Raw genomic sequence first — 16,453 nt, 5'->3', positions numbered from 1 at the left:
TTTTTTTTATTGTAGGTAGCGGGGGTGGGTGAATGGGGTATTAGCCCCAACGGTGCTTGTTTAGGGCTTGCGGGGGGGTAGCGGGAGGGCTTAACCCCTTCATGACCGTAGCGGTATTAACTGCTACGGTCGTGAAGGGGTTAAGTGCACCCGCAACCCCCCCGCATGTCCTAAACTCACACCAAGGGCCAAATACCCCCCTCACCCATCTCCACTACACACAATAAAGCGGGCACGGTGGGTTAACCCCTTAATTGCCTTAGCGGCTACCCGCTATGGTAATGAAGCAGCATTTCTGTATTTTTAATAATATTGAGCAGGAGCAGGGGGGGTCCCTGAGCATTAATTTCTGGCTCAGGGAACCCCCTGCTCACTGTACAATATTATTAAAATACAGAAATGCTGCTTCTTTACCATAGCGCATAGCCGCTAAGGTAAAGAACGAGTGTTTATTTATACTGTATACTGTATGTGTTTTATCGATACTGTACATGTGCAGAGGGTCTCCAGAGCAGAACCGCACTGGTTTCAGGTCTGGGGACCCCCTGCTCCCCGAGATACAGGCCCCTTTAGGGGGTGCCGGTATCCCTCTGCTCTGCTTGGTTTACAGGCCGCGATCACGTGATCGGGACCTTTAAACCAAGCAGAGGGATACCGGCACCTCATAAAGGGGCCTGTATCTCGGGGAGCAGGGGGTCCCCTGACCTGAAACCAACGCGGTTCAGCTCCGGAGACCCCCTGCACATCTACACTATCAATAAAAATGTATTTAAAATAATTTTTAAAGTGCCGATGTTTGCGCAGAGAGAGAGCAGCGGATCTCTCTCTGCTGCAAACACATCTCGCCCCCGCCTCCCATACAGTAGTATCATTTATGTATGTACATATACAGTACAGCCGAGCGAGAATAAAGTGTGTCGGTACTGTAGTTATGTAATATGTTCTATTCCACGTGGACAGTTTGTAAGACTGGAGGAGAAATGTACGTAACATACAGGATTTTGTATCTGAGGCATCAGGTTCATATGATAGACACAGACAGGGAATATAAAACAATTTATCTGACCAGGGTTAGTGCAAATGTATTCGCAAATATGCAAAGCTTCAGCCTTGCGGCCACCCCAGCCCCTCCACACTGAACTTTCGGGATTTTTTTTTTTAATGTTATGCCCCTATTTTCTCTCGCACCCCTCTTCACCCATTCACTCTTCTTTCCATCCCCATTCTCTCTCACCCTCCATCATCATCCTTACTCACCCTCTCTCTTCATCCTCTCATCACCCCTCCTCCTCACTCCTCATCCTCTCACCACCCTCCCTCCTTCTCCCTCATCCTCTTTCACACCCCTCTCTTAATCCTCCCTCATCCTGTCTCACCCTCCTTCTTCCTTATCTTCTCACCCCCCTTCTCATTCTCTCACCTTCCCTCCTCATCCTCTCACTTTCCCTCCTCATGCTCTCTCACACTACTGTCACTCTCTTACTTATCCTCTCACCCTCCCTCATCATTCTCTCCCCCTCTCACCCTCCCTCCTCAGCCGCCCACCCCCATCCTCAATCTATTAACCCCTCCTTTCTTATCCTCTTTCTCAACCCCTCCTCATCCTCACTCCCCCATTCTCATCCTCTCACCCCATTCTCATCCTCTCACCCTGTCCCCATCCTCTCACCCTGTCCCCATCCTCTCACCATCTCCTCATCCTTTTACCCTTCCTCCTCATTTCTTATTCTCACCCTCTTCCTATGACCAGAGACGCCAACAGAAATCATGGGGCCCAGGACAAATGAAAGGAGCAGGGCCTCCCTTCACCTCCCTTCACCCCCCCCTACCCCCACACAACCCAAAGCGAACCTTGAAAAAAAAAAATTTTAGCACGCAACTTTTACTTAACTGTTATCTTGTTATTGTAATACGGGAAAAAAAACATTACAATGCAATCTGTTTATTACACCACCACAATACTTATAAAAATACACTCCCACGCCCCCCAATACATATATAGGTCCAACCCCACACATCAATAAGATAATGAATAACATTTGGCAAAAACTTCACTACAAGAAGATAACAGCTTACCTTAACAACTGGGGCCGGGGCAGGAGGCTGGCGCAGGGGGAGCTGGGATGGCGGGCACGTGCTCGCCACAGCACTTCCCCTCCATCACACGTTTGACGCCACTCATCTCATCCCTGCAGGTCAGACACCCTGTGCAAGCGTGCCGCGACCTCTGTGCATGGGCAGTGCGTGTGTGTGTGTGTGTGTGTGTGTGTGTGTGTGTGTGTGTGTGTGCATGTTGGTTGAACTCACTTATCTAGAAAAAAAAAACAGATGTGAATGACTTATTTCCTGAACCCCCTAACCAGTGTCTGGATGCTCCCGATGCAAATTTTTCAAAGGCAACAATCCCGCCTGGGATCTTACCTGATTCGCAGTCCCTCAATGTCCAGGTATCCGCATGATATATACTGGAGGGGAGGTGTTCCCTACCTGTCTTCTGGGTTAGGGGGGATTCCGCTGTCTCCCACGTGAAGCTTGGGAGTCAGATCCGGAAGAAAGCAGTATAGGTATAGGACAATTAAGATATTTAGGGTAAATAAGATATCCAGATCCAGAGTGTGAGACAGAGGGAGGGAGGCAGGGTGACAGAGAGAGGGAGGCAGGGTGACAGAGAGAGGGAGGCAGGGTGACAGAGTGAGAGGGTGGGTGGGTAGGTGACTGGCTGGAGACAGGAGGGAGATAAGGGGAGACATGGGAGGCCACAGGAGGTCCAGGGGAGGCCGTGGGGGCCAGAGGAGGTCCAGGGGAGGTCGTGGGAGGACCAGGTTAGGCCGTGGGGGGACCACTGGAGGCTGTGGGGGGGACCAGGGGAGGCCGTGGAGGGGACCAGGGCAGACCAGTGAGGGGGCCAGAGGAGACCAGTGGGGGGAACCAGGGGAGACCATGGGGGGGCAGAGGAGACCAGTGGGGGGCCAGAGGAGACCAATGGGGGGGCCAGAGGATGCCAGGGGAGAGGCATGGGAGAACATGGGACATTGCTTACCTGCTCTGTGCTGGATAGAAGAAATGGCGGCTTCACAGCTCAGAGCCTGGCTGCAAGCCAAAAATAAATAAATAAAATCCTGGCAAAGCGCCAGCCAATTAGGTTGGGGGGTGAGGGGGGGTTTCCGGCAGGGGAATTGTAGGGATCATATTATGATATATGGAGGGTATTGTGAGATTATTATTTATAAAGAAAGGGTACTCAGAGTTTGTATAAGAAAAGGTTTATCATTTATTGTATTACAACAATATTCAGAAATATCAGAAATATCAGAACAAGCTTCTTATAAGCCAATGGCTAACAGTTACAGTATGTTATCAATCCATTCCTAACTATGCAGAGATTATAACTAGATATGCATTGTCAATACTCACAAACCAAAAGATATTATGTCAGGTCAGCCAGTCCCAGTCTCATCTGTGTGACTTCACACTTAAGTTCGGTTCTCTTTCTCTCTCTCTCTCATCTAACATGGAGTCGGGCCAACCTAATATAGAGTGTATTAGTTACTGCGTACGTGTGTCACGTGTCATGTGTCCATACTCTGTGGTTTGTGACGTATGATGTTTACGATCTTAGGACTTGCATTTAGTAACCTAGGATATTTCATAAGTTACTGTTCAAACCACGGCGTGTTTACCGTTATAAGTTCCCCTTTTATGTCTTTGTAACCTGTCCCAATATCCTGCCACTTCTGAGCAAAACAAGCTATTATTTCTAAGACAAGAAAACCAGGAATTTAACAATATACTCTAAGCTATACTAGGCCTTACTATGATACTACGTATATATGTACCTGTGACCTGTATTCATTATGCGTTATATGCCAGAAAATACCTGTAATCCATAACAAGTACCCAGGCCTACGAGATGCAAAAATCTTAGGCCGCCGCACAGAAGCAGACGGAGTGTGATGCTCAGTTTTAGTGAGTAGTGGGGGACAACATTTAATAGAAAAAGGAGGCCCATCCAACTTATGGCTCCATGGAGCACTCAGTAATGGGTGTCCCATTATCTACCCCGAAATGCCTGTAAAATCAAAACCCTGCAGTTCTTGCACGGACTTGCAAGAGGTTGCTATGCGACTGTCTCCCTCGCCCTCAGAGAGTCTTTGTGGAGATGACGCTAGCATCATATCCTGTTCACACTGCCGCTCGAGTATGGGTAGCCCCAGCTCCCACCGTGCTGGCGACATACAAATGTTGGCAAAAGCTATACAGCAGCTGGGAGTCAACAAGACCGAATCCCCCCCCCCCCTCCCTAGGTTCAAACCTACTCCTGCAGGCGAAGAGGCCTTCGAAGCATGGAAGGACTCCACCTTGAAAGTTCTGGAGGAATGGTCCTGCCCAGACATTGTAAAAAGACAGATGATAATGGAGTGTCTGAGAACTACCGCATTGACAATGATGAAGATGTACATGGATCAACATGCAGAGGTCACGGCGCAAAAGCTGATGGCTTCACTGACACGAACCTAGGGCATAGAAGACGACGAAAGTGAGCTATGGTCCAAGTACTATCATCTTCGCCAAAAAAAGGGGGAAGACCAATTTGACTTTATCTAGTGGATCCAGCTGATTTTGTGGAACCTACGCTCGCACAAAATCATCAAGGCCTCCGAAGTAAATGAGTATCGTGGAAATAATTCCTGCGAGCGGCTATACCCATCCATTATATTGTTGTAATGATCTGATGCTCTCTACTATAAGGGGAACAACCTACGCTGGAAGATCTACTGGGCGTGGTGAAAGGGCATAAAGCATATACTCGGTTGCATCTTCCCAAAAAGGCCAAAGATGCCCGCAAGGAAGAGACCAAAGAGGTAACGGTTCAGAAAGCCAAGGGGGTCAAAAGTGGAAAAGACAATCCAACTTCCGAGGTGCCTGAGTCCGCTCCCAAGTCACTGGACAGTTTGGGCACACGATCAGATAACCGCTGCTTCAACTGTGGCCAGAGTGGACATTTCTCCAGGACCTGCACGAAGCCCAGAAAATCCCCCACTGGGGCAGAGTCTTTCACAGTATGGGTGCAACAATCACTCTCAGCCACCTCGGAGCTGCCTGAGGAGGGTGAAGGCGCTTCGGAGACCAGCCCTGAGGAGGCTCCTCAACACGATGCCTACAGTAGGGTAGGACCAGTCACAATCATAAGAGTCGTCCTAGAGTCGTCCTTGCATTGCTGGACACCGTGTCTCAGGTGACCATTATTTACCGGTCTTTCTACGACCAGCACCTCAACCATCTGCTCTTGCAGTCGGCGGAGAAGATGAAGTTGTGGGGTCTCAGTCAAAAAAACTGGTGTGGTGGCAGATCGCTAAATATACTGCAATTGAACACTAATCAGACCCATTCGATGGAAGTGGAGGCTCTAGTCAGTCCCGAGCCTCGAGAACACCCGAGTGCTCCCATCATATTGGGAACTAATGCTGATGTGGTACGGTCCGTGATCCGCTCATTGGGCGAACTGCTCACCTGACCGGCCCTGCGCTCCCGTGAGCACTTGAATCTAAAATTTTCCTAAGACCTACGCTTCCGTACGCTTGCGGAAGCGTGCGCGAGCCCCTGCTAAAGCCGCTCTCATTGCGGCTGCAGGGCGTCACTGATAAGCGAGAGTGCGCCTCAGCACAGGTCAGCGCCTAAGCGCTGACCATGCCCGAGGCCTAAGAGGAGCAGCGCTGTCTCGCACATGGGGATGGGTGCGGGACTCTAAGGACACGTTGTTGGGTACACGGTGGTGGGTTACGGCCGTGTGAGGCTTGGCGGGTAGCTGTATCTTATTAGCAATTGGTAAAGCATTCAGGCTCGTGTAGATCTGATCTCCATGTGTCCTGCCCGCCCCTCTTAAAGGCTCCTCTCCTCCGTAGTCCCACCTCTTCCACAGCATTTGTTACTGGCTGCTCTTATGTCCAGCAACAGTCACATGTCCATAGCACATTGGAGAGGAACTTGCCAGGGGGGGCAGTGCGAGTGTGTTGATTGCACCACACAGGGGGTTACATATAGAAAATACCAAAAATATGAAATAAATTAAGTAGTCTTTCAACCAGAAGTGTATATCCACTGCAAACAATACAGATGCACTAAAATCATTGCTTTATAATAACTTTATCTTGGTGCAGTTCTAGAGTACAAAAATACTAGAAACCGTACTCTGCTCAGCCTGTGTATTAGAGAATAGGTGCCAGAGAGGGAATATTTATGTGGAGATAATCACAAAAACGAGAAAAGTTCCCCCCCCCCCCGCATACTACAGTATGCACACAATATCTAACTTTTATATCTAACAACATACAACTTTTAATATTTAATTAAATAGAAAAAATTGTACTCATAAGAACCACATCAAACTGAAAATATTACAAATGTGAGATTCCCTATGAAATGGACATCATGCTGTCCAGTATAAGTCCTTTAACTACATATAAAAATAATAAAAAGGTGCCCATATATAATCTATGGATCTTGCTCTATTAATGACGCTCCGAGACAGTAAATTGTAGCAATTTACATAGTAAAGCAATATATCTCAACTTGGGTCCACTCTGTGGTGCTGTGAGAGGATCAAAAGGGTGCCAGTGGATTTCCCCTTTCAGCAAGAGCAGAGCAGTGCTTCGGGGCAGCCAATCAGGAGGAGGTATAAGGAGCTTAGGGGGAGGGCCCAAGCAGAGAAAGAAGCTGTGAGTAGAAGAAGTGAAGATTGGTGTTTTGCTGTATCTGTCTTGTTTATTTTGCTGTGAATGTCTGTCCTGTCATTTTTCTGTGGCAGTTGTGTGTCCGTGTGTACTATTATAGGCAACTAAGCATTATGAATAGCAGAGCCTTGAGTGATAAAAGGTTGAGAATCGGTGTAGTAAGCTATAATGTGTTACAACTATCAAAATCTAACCACTAATGAAAAGTAACTATAAATATATATATATATATATATATATATATATATATATATATATATATATATATACAGTGTTCGACAATGCTATACATTTACACGCCCGGGGCGTGTGGATTTAACCTCCGGGCGAGTAAATATTGGCCCAAGCAGCACACGTGTTTTTTTTTTTTTAAATTTCCCCCAGGAAATTTTCCTTGCTCGCGCTGAAAAAAAAAAAAAAAAACTCCCCCTACCTGACTATATGAGCCCGCCCCCAATGAGCGGCCATTCTTTCTGCCCGGACATCTGTTGGAGAGTAAGTACTCTCCAATCTCTGCATGCTGCGGCCCCTCTGCTCCTTCCCTGCGATCCCCCTGGTCCCCACATGGCTCCCTACTCCCCACCGCGGCCCTCTGCACCTCCGCCTTTGCGTTAGCTCTCCTGTCCTCTGCTCCTGTCCCCTGCTCCTGTCCCCTGCTCCTGTCCCCTTCCCTGCTCCTGTCCCCTTCCCCTCCTCCTGTCCCCTGCTCCTCCTCCTGTCCCCTGCTCCTGTCCCCTTCCCCTGCTCCTGTCCCCTTCCCCCTCGATCCACCAATCGCTGCCCGGGACGGGAGGTCCCCACTGCTGCAGCCTTCTTCCCCCCAGCCCTCACCACGTGACTCCCACCTACCCTGCCGCCTCCCCGCCAGCTAGCTTCATGCCGCCGCGGGCTGGGGGGAAGAAGCAGTCTGCAAAGCTGCTTGGCCGCGCACTGTGGCAACAAGCCGGCGAGGGGAGCAGGGCAGTGACGGACATAGCGGGGCTGACTGTCCCCTGGGGCGCCCGCTGGGGGATACCTCGCCACGTGCCTCCCACCCACCCTGCCTCCCCAAAGCTTCCAATACGCCCGCGCAAGGTATGGGGGGGGATGTCGGCCTGCCCCCCCCCCCACGAGCGGGAGATGGGCGCGGGTGGGTGGGGGAGGAGCGTGCTTGTGGTGCTGGTCGCGGCCTTTCCTCCCGTGTGTGTGTATATGGGTGTGTGTGTGTGTGTGGGTGTGTGTGTGTGAATGGGTGTGTGTGTGTGTGTGTGTGTGTGTGTGTGTGTGTGTGTGTGTGTGTGTGTGTGTGTGTGTGTGTGTGTGTGTGTGTGTGTGTGTGTGTGTGTGTGTGTGTGTGTGTGTGTGTGTGTGTATGTGCGTATGGGAGTATGTGTATGTGTGTGACACCAGAGGTACCCCCCCAATCAGTAACCTCCCCCCCAATCAGTCACCTCTCCCCCAATCAGTCACCTCCTCCCCAATGAGTCACCCCCCCAGTCAGTCACCCCCCCCCAGTCAGTCACCCCCCCCAGTCAGTCACCCCCCCAGTCAGTCACCCCCCCAGTCAGTCACCCCCCCCAGTCAGTCACTCCCCCCAGTCTGTCACCCCCACCCCGTCAGTCACCCCCCGCCAGTCAGTCACCCCCCCCAGTCAGGCACCCTCCCCCAGTCAGTCACCCCCCCCCAGTCAGTCACCCCCCCCCAGTCAGTCACCCCCCCAGTCAGTCACCCCCCCAGTCAGTCACACACCCCCAGTCAGTCACCCCCCCAAGTCACCCCCCCCCCCCCAAGTCACCCCCCCCTCATTCACCCCCCTCCCCGCCCCAGTCAGTCAGTCAGTCACCCTCTCTCTCTCTGTGTATCACCCACCCTCTGTGTCTCTCCCCCACACTCTCTCTCTCTCCCCCACATGCTCTCTCTCTCCCCCCCCCACACTCTCTCTCTCTCTTCCCCCACACACTCTCTCTCTCTTCCCCCACACACTCTCTCTCTCTCTTCCCCCACACACTCTCTCTCCCCCACTCTCTCTCTCTCTCCCCTATCTCTCTCTCTCTCTCCCCCCCCCCACTCTCTCTCTCTCCCCCACTCTCTCTCTCTCCCCTACTCTCTCTCTCTCTTCCTCCACACACTCTCTCTCTCCCCCCCACACACGCTCTCTCTTCCCCCCACACTCTCTCTCTCTCTCTCCCCCCACACTCTCTCTCTCCTCCCACACTCTCTCTCTCCCCCCCACACTTTCTCTCTCTCCCAACACTCTCTCTCTCCCCCCACACTCTCTCTCTCTCCCCCCCACACTCTCTCTCTCCCCACACTCTCTCTCTCCACCCCACACTCTCTCTCTCCACCCCACACTCTCTCTCTCCCCCCCCACACTCTCTCTCCCCCCCCACACTCTCTCTCTCCCCCCCACTCTCTCTCTCTCTCCCCCCACACTCTCTCTCTCTCTCTCCCCCACACTCTCTCCCCCCCCCCCCACCCTCTCTCCCCCCCCCCCCACACTCTGGATCTCTTATTTACCCTATATATCTTACTTGCCCTATACTACACCGAAATAACCTATACTTCTTTCTTCCAGATCTGACTCAAGCTTCACACGGAAGACATCAGAACCCCCCCTAACCCAGAAGACAGGTAGGGAACACCTCCCCTCCAATGTATAACATTGTGGGAATGAGGGTACCTGGACATTGAGGGACTGCGGATCAGGTAAGATTCCAGGCGGGATTGCTGCTTTAGATATTGTGAAGCGGGGACGTGCAGACACTGGTTAAGGGGTTCAGGAAACTAGTCATTCACACCTGGTTTTTATTTCTAGATCCGACATTTACACACACACACACGTAACAAGGACTAATTGTAGTATAATGTAATACAATAAATACATTTATGTCAAAAACGAATTTTGTTCTGACTAGGAATTTATTAAATGTATTTTATTTATATATTTTATTTTAAAGCGGGGTTGGGGGCGGGACTGGGGTTGGGGGTGGGACTAGGGTTGGGGGTGGGACTAGGGGTGGGGGCGGGACTAGGTGGCGAGTAGATTTTTTGGTTGGGCGAGTAGATTTTTGGGTGATTTGTCGAACACTGTATATATATATATATATATATATATATATATATATATATATATATATATATATATATATATATATATATATATGTAGCCAGGTCCCCCTCTGTGTTGCTGGCCCCCCCTCTGGGCACTCACCGCAGCGGTTGGGAGTTTAGCAGGCGCTCGTGGGGAGGTGTGGGGGCGTGTGCACGCATAGCGCGCCTCTCTCGGAGACTGCAGGTTGCCGGGGACGCGTGCGGTCGCGTTGTTAGGGCTCCGGCGGGTCCCGGTGCAGGGCGCCGCCATAGTGAATTGTGCACGCATGCGCAGTGGGGATTTTGGCGCGGGGACCGGCAGGGAAGTTTGCGCATGCGCAGGATAAGCGCGCGAATGCTAGCCTACCAGGGAAGGCTCTTGGAAGGGACTACAAGTCCCATGAGCCTCAGCAGCACCCCATGTGACGCCAGGGAGCCAATAGGGCTGACGTATTGCCCTGCAGGCAGGAATAGATACATTTTCGCGCAGTGAGCCACGCGAGCAGTCAGGACCAGGAAGAGTTAGGGGAAGGAGGTGAATGCAGGGGTCAGTGACCCACTGCATTAGGCCAGTAACCCCCTAGGCCCCAGATAGGTCCTAACTCCCCAGCTTGTGGTGCTACAGGGACAGGCCCTAGGTTAGGGACCCTGTCACAGTAGTACTAGCATTAGATATGGACACAGCGGATGCTGCGCTCCCCGAGAAGAGGCTTGGGCTCAAGTATGTGCCCAAAGAGACAGAGACTATCTCCAGGGTGGGATCGCCTCTGGCGGACCTTCGTGGGAGGAAACACCGGATCAGACGGGATCACCAAGCGGCAGATCCTTTTCGAAGTTGCTTGCAGGCCCGAGTGCAGGAGCGCTCGGCAGGTACCTTCCTAAGTGCACCAACGTATCCTATACTTATTATAATTACACATAGTGGCAGCGCTGACCACGGGACAAAGGGGTTAGGCTGTGGACACGGTATGGGGATACATGGTGTAGGTACACTCCTAGTGGAGTGAAAGACACTTTGGGACTGCGTAATAGACTGTGGAGTTACCCCCTAGGGGGAGTGTTACTAAGTGTGTGTTATTTCCTGCATATCTATAAACTGGTTATATACATCCTCGTGTATGTACTTATTGTATATGTGGGTCCTGTGAAGGCAACCTTCTACATTTCTAGAACCCTGCACAGGTGGAGGCGCTGTAAATCATATCGACCTGACGGACTCACCCCAGGTTCCCAACAAGCGGAGGCTCAGGCCTCTTGTGAACCTACAGGTATATGCACCACACCTGGTAACACATAGGTTTCCACCCACACACACTGTATCTGTGATTGGGATAGAGGGAATACCCATTACATATATATGTAGCCAGGTCACCCCTCGTTGCCCTGCGACCCCCATTACCTCCGTGGCCAGGATCGTGGGTGAGTGTTGCCGGAGCCAAGTGGCAGACCCGACGGCCAATCTGGATGGTGGGGGCCGAACAGGGAGCGCTCCGGTGATCCTGGAGGTCCACGGCAGCTCCCATGCAGGGCGCCGCCATGTTGCGCCAGTTCGAGCATGCGCAGTAAGCCCCGGCGGCCCGGCAGAGTTGCGCATGCGCAGTGATAAGCGCGCGAACGCTAACCTACCAGGGAAGGCTCTTGGAAGGGACTGCAAGTTCCATGAGCCTCAGCAGCACCCCATGTGACACCAGGGAGCCAATAGGGCTGAAGGAGTGCCCTGCAGGCCTGTAATTGAAACATTTCGCGCACTGAAGAAGCTGAGAGTCAGGACCAGGACTAGTAAGGGATAGGAGTTGCGTGCAGGGGTCTGTGACCCGCTGCATTAGGCCAGCAGCCCCCTAGGCCCCAGATAGGTCCTGAGCCCCTCTGATAGCTTGTGGTGCTATAGGGACAGGCCCTAGGTTAGGGACCCTGCCCCATTAGCTGTTTGCTAGTTGGGGACACAGCGGACGCTGCGTTTCCCGCAAAGAGGCTTGGGCTCAAGCCCACGCCATTAAAGAGAGCTGGACTATCTTCAGGGTGGGATCGCCCCTGACGGATCACCACACGATGGATCCTGGATGTCGTGCAGGAACTCGTCTGATCCTTTGAGAAGATTTTTTAAAGCCAGGTGCCGCTGCACTAGGCAGGTATTGTTATAAGTGCACCAACAAAGTACTCACACATAGTGGCAGCGCTGACCACGGGACAAGGGGGTTATATTGTGGACACGGTGTGGGGGTACACGGTGTTGGGCACGGGGTATATGCTCCTAGCGGGAGTGACTGACACTTGAGACTTTGGTACAGTTACTGAGTTGCTAATATATATAGTTAATGTGTTGTGTTATTGATGCTGCATATAGTAAATGGTTATACCTATACTCCAGTGTATGTGATTACTATATGCGGGTCCTGTGTAGGGTACATTCTATACTCCTAGAATCATGCACAGGTGGAGGCGCTGATCAAGAGACGTTCCAGAGAGCACCCCAGGTTCCCAGCAAGCGGAGGCTCAGGCCCCTGGTGAACCTGCAGCTATATGCACCACACCTGGTAACATATAGGTTCCCCCTCACACATACTCTATATGCGGTTGGGTGGGGGAATACCCGTTACATATATATATATATATATATATAAATATATATATATATCATGTGTTGTCAACCTATTCATGCAATCCCTCCCTAATAGTGTGACTCCATGAATAGACAACTAAATATGTCAAATGTGGTAAGTGATATAACCACAATACTTTTCCTTACCTCTGTGCTTATGAGAAACGCAGGTTTATGTTTCTAGAGCCCCGCTTTTAGCAAACTCCAAAAACCATTGAGGACAGACCAGGGGGGTTAGCCACCTTTTAGAAAGCAACATTAATGTTTTATGGGTCTAATTTCACAAAGTAGTGGTGCTTTATATCCCCTAGTGCCATGACACTTTAACCGCTATCAATATTTCCTGTTCCATTCTCTCCTCAGTTCTGCTTATTTTCTGAAAACTATTCACACTGTTTGTTTACCTTTCACAGTGGTCCACTCTCGATCACTCTGAAATGGTTCTGTAGTTTATAAAAAAAAAACTTCCTCAACACAAAGGTAATAAAGTTAAATGAAGTAACAGAAGTCACAACGTGTTTTTTAACCACTAGAAAAACATTTATTTCAATGAGCAGGAAATGATCAGGGGGCAAGATTGTTGCTTTAAGAGGTGTGAGGTTTTCAAACATCTGTACACACAATTACTGTATATCTATGAGCAAATCTCTTAGGCCCAGATCCATAAAAGGGTGCTATGCTTTAGCACGCATCAGCTCCAATTCGCATGAATGAGAGTAAAGGCATGCTAAAGCTTAGCACCCTTTTGTAGATCTGAGCCTTAGAACCAAAATCGGTCATGGGTGTTGGCACTAAAATAAATAACGTTGCGTTAATCAGTTTGTTGGGTGTGCGTTAACTTGTATTCTCTGTGTGTAATAAATGACCTTGTTAAGGTCTTAATCGTGTTCAACTGCGATTCGCTAAATCAGACATGTAAACTTTCACGTCAGTGAATCGCACTGATTTCAAACATCAGTGTTTTCATAAACTTTAACAGTCTTACAGGAATAGAAGTCAGATCCAAATGGCATTTTTTAACCAGAAGCCTCACGTTGCTGATTTTGGTCCTTGTACAGTAGGTTAGCATATCCGACTAAGCAGCGCTATGGTTACTGTTAGCCAATAACGCTATAGTATTTAAAGCACAATGCCTTTATAAATATATAGATATATTAGTTCCCTCCTTGATTGGAAGTAGTGGGTCTCCAAAGCTTAGCCGTGTTAATTTCAGCTCTGGAGACCCCCTTCTCCCAAGATACATCCCAAGATACTCCAGTACCCAGGTGCTGCTTGGCGTAGTGAGTTTGAGCGAGTCCCATGCAGCGGGGCCTCCAACACAAATCCCCTCTCTCCTAAGGGTTTCGGATCATCCTTGCCATATGAGCTCCAGCTGGAGGGTCTCTCACAATGTCTCTGAATCCTATGACCTGGATCCAGGCAGCAGGGTACCGCATGGACGTTCGGTCACCGGTGCAGGAATAACAATAAGGGGAAGAGTCCCTATCTGGGGCATTCCCTACAACACTCCGTTACTATGACTCAGGGTATAACTGGGGCCTAGGAGCAAGATCTAGGCCTAGGCCAGGAAGCACAGATCCCTGGACACTACCTTCATCTTCCTCCATCCGGACTGACTCACAGGCTTTCTGCACGCGGAGGATATCCTGTTGTTCGCATCCCATTGGCTGGTACAGTCCCATGTGCTGCAGTCCCTCCCTCTAGGGATTCTGGGACTTGTAATCCTGCGGCTGCATCTGCGGAGCTGTCCTAAGATAGCCAGCGCATTCCTCATGCTGTGCATGCACATCTCACCGCATTGCGTATGAGCGATTACCAAAATGGCCACCCCCACCATCCGAACGCACGGAGCTCCGGCCAACTTACTGACAGCTCCCCCGCACCAGAGGCAGGGTAGGGAGATTCAGCTACACATGTTTAAAGGTCCCGCTTCTTACGGGCCAATAGGATCTTCAAACAGACAATGGGATCTTTAAACAGACATGTTCTGTTCCCAGCTGGAGCTGCTCCTGGCATTGCCATTCAATGTGAATATCTCAGGAAGCAGTGGGTCCCTGGAACTGAAATCAATGTGGTTCAGCTCCAGAGACCACCTGCTTCTCACCTACTAAACATTTTTTCAAAAAACAATGTATAGCCACTTTAAGTCATATTTAATTTAGGTGTTACTGACAAGTTTTCTGGATACATAAAGTTATCCTGTGGCAGCCATTTCACAATCCAAAATCTTTGGAAGTTGAGAACAAGGTTGCGATCAGTAACATCATGTTACATCAGGTATAAATTTTAAACTTTTTTGGTTACTTGCCTCATCTTCTGCTAGAACTCCTGTATCTAACAGAATTGGCAGACCTACAACCTGTGATGAGCTAAGTATCTGCATCATGTGTTCCTCACAAGCAGAGGACGAGCTTGACTGGGGGCCAGCATCTGTGTTTTCAATATCTTTGGCTTTATGTAACCTCCACTTGCTGTCCATCCACCTTTTCCTTATCGTCACTCTCTGACATGAACGGGCCAAAGTATTAACTGAAGCTAAGATCTGCGGTGGCTCCTTTGTGCTATTTCACTGTTTCCAACTATTTCTTATTTTATCTATTCTTTTTCCTTATCCCGCCATTTCAGGTAAAGTGCATAGTTAACATCGCTGAGTTTTGTTAATGTGTGTACCTGCTACGGCTCCTCCCAAAAACCATATGCAAATATGTTGAACGATTATTATTATCTCTTAATTGTCTGGTGCTAGTGCTGTAATTCCTGCATACCTTTAGTTTAGTGTACTAATTCTCAAAGTTGTAGATGCCGTGGATCACTTTAGTGTTCAAAGTTGTTTGGCGGACCAATATACTACTTACACATAGCTCTGTTCATCCACAAAAGCAATTTTTTTAGGGCAGCGTGACATGAGGATAAACAATCGGAAGGAAAACGCACGGAAAGTAGAAGAAATAACATACAATGTAGGAATACAGACAGCAGAAAGACCCGACAAAGATGAAATGGAGGAAAACACAAAAAATAGAAAACAAAGGATAATGTGATAAAATCTATCAACACTTTTAAATGTTCATAATATGCGCTGGAACACATATGAAATGTTATTACTACACTGGCGACACACTTTATTCGAGCTCGGCTAGTCCCACGAATTCGGGTATACCCGGGTGTATTGAGGTTTGTGACTGTTTTCTGCCCGAGTACATTGGGTTATTTTCCAGGCAGGGATTGAAGCATTTTATTCCCGCTGGCTGCAATACTGCACAGTATATATATATATACTGCATTGCAATTTATGAATTTATGCCATCTGGTAGACACGCGAAGCATTGCAGCCTATTAAATCCTAATCATTATCATTTAACAGATCAGCCGCCCGTCAGCCAGGCATGAACCCAGGCTGGGAAGGCAAATGCAACGGGGCTTGTCAGAGGTGAGGAGCGGCGCATTCCAGGTATCTGCCAGGTACATACCGGGTATTTGCTCGAATAAAGTGTGTCGGTGCAGTACAACAAAAAGGTTACTCATTTGCACCAACAAGTAAACCTAGTAGCTTTTAATGATAGTGGGAAGATGCGGTGCACCTCCAATTCATTAAAACACTGAGAGGTTGAACTCCAATAAAAATATATTAATTTGGTCATGCAGAAAACCGGTGGTACACAAAAGAGTCACCTATACGTTTTGTGTCGAGGCGCTTTATCAAGGTGTCGTTCTCAACCATAAGTAAACAAATTTAAGGCTTACGAACCCGGACGTATCCAGGACCCGCGTCGTACTTCCGGGTTTGTAAGCCTTAACTACATGACCAAATAAATATATTTTTATTGAAGTTCACCCTCTCGGTACTTTATTGAATTGGTGGTGCACTGCATTTTTCTACTATCATTACTACTCCTGCTTTCAGCGAACTTGCACACCGGAGGCTCCCTTTTGACCTGCAGAACAATCAGTAATACTTCAAAAAGCATCTGAGTGTTTTGCTTTTTCAAAGAATTGTGCTTGGACTGTCTGAAACATAAGGCTGTGGTATTATCTATATGTTTTGAAGAAATCT

The sequence above is a fragment of the Ascaphus truei genome, chromosome 2 (genome assembly GCF_040206685.1).
Source record: "Ascaphus truei isolate aAscTru1 chromosome 2, aAscTru1.hap1, whole genome shotgun sequence".
Classification (NCBI taxonomy): domain Eukaryota; kingdom Metazoa; phylum Chordata; class Amphibia; order Anura; family Ascaphidae; genus Ascaphus; species Ascaphus truei.
Note: the sequence above shows the minus strand (reverse complement) of the source record.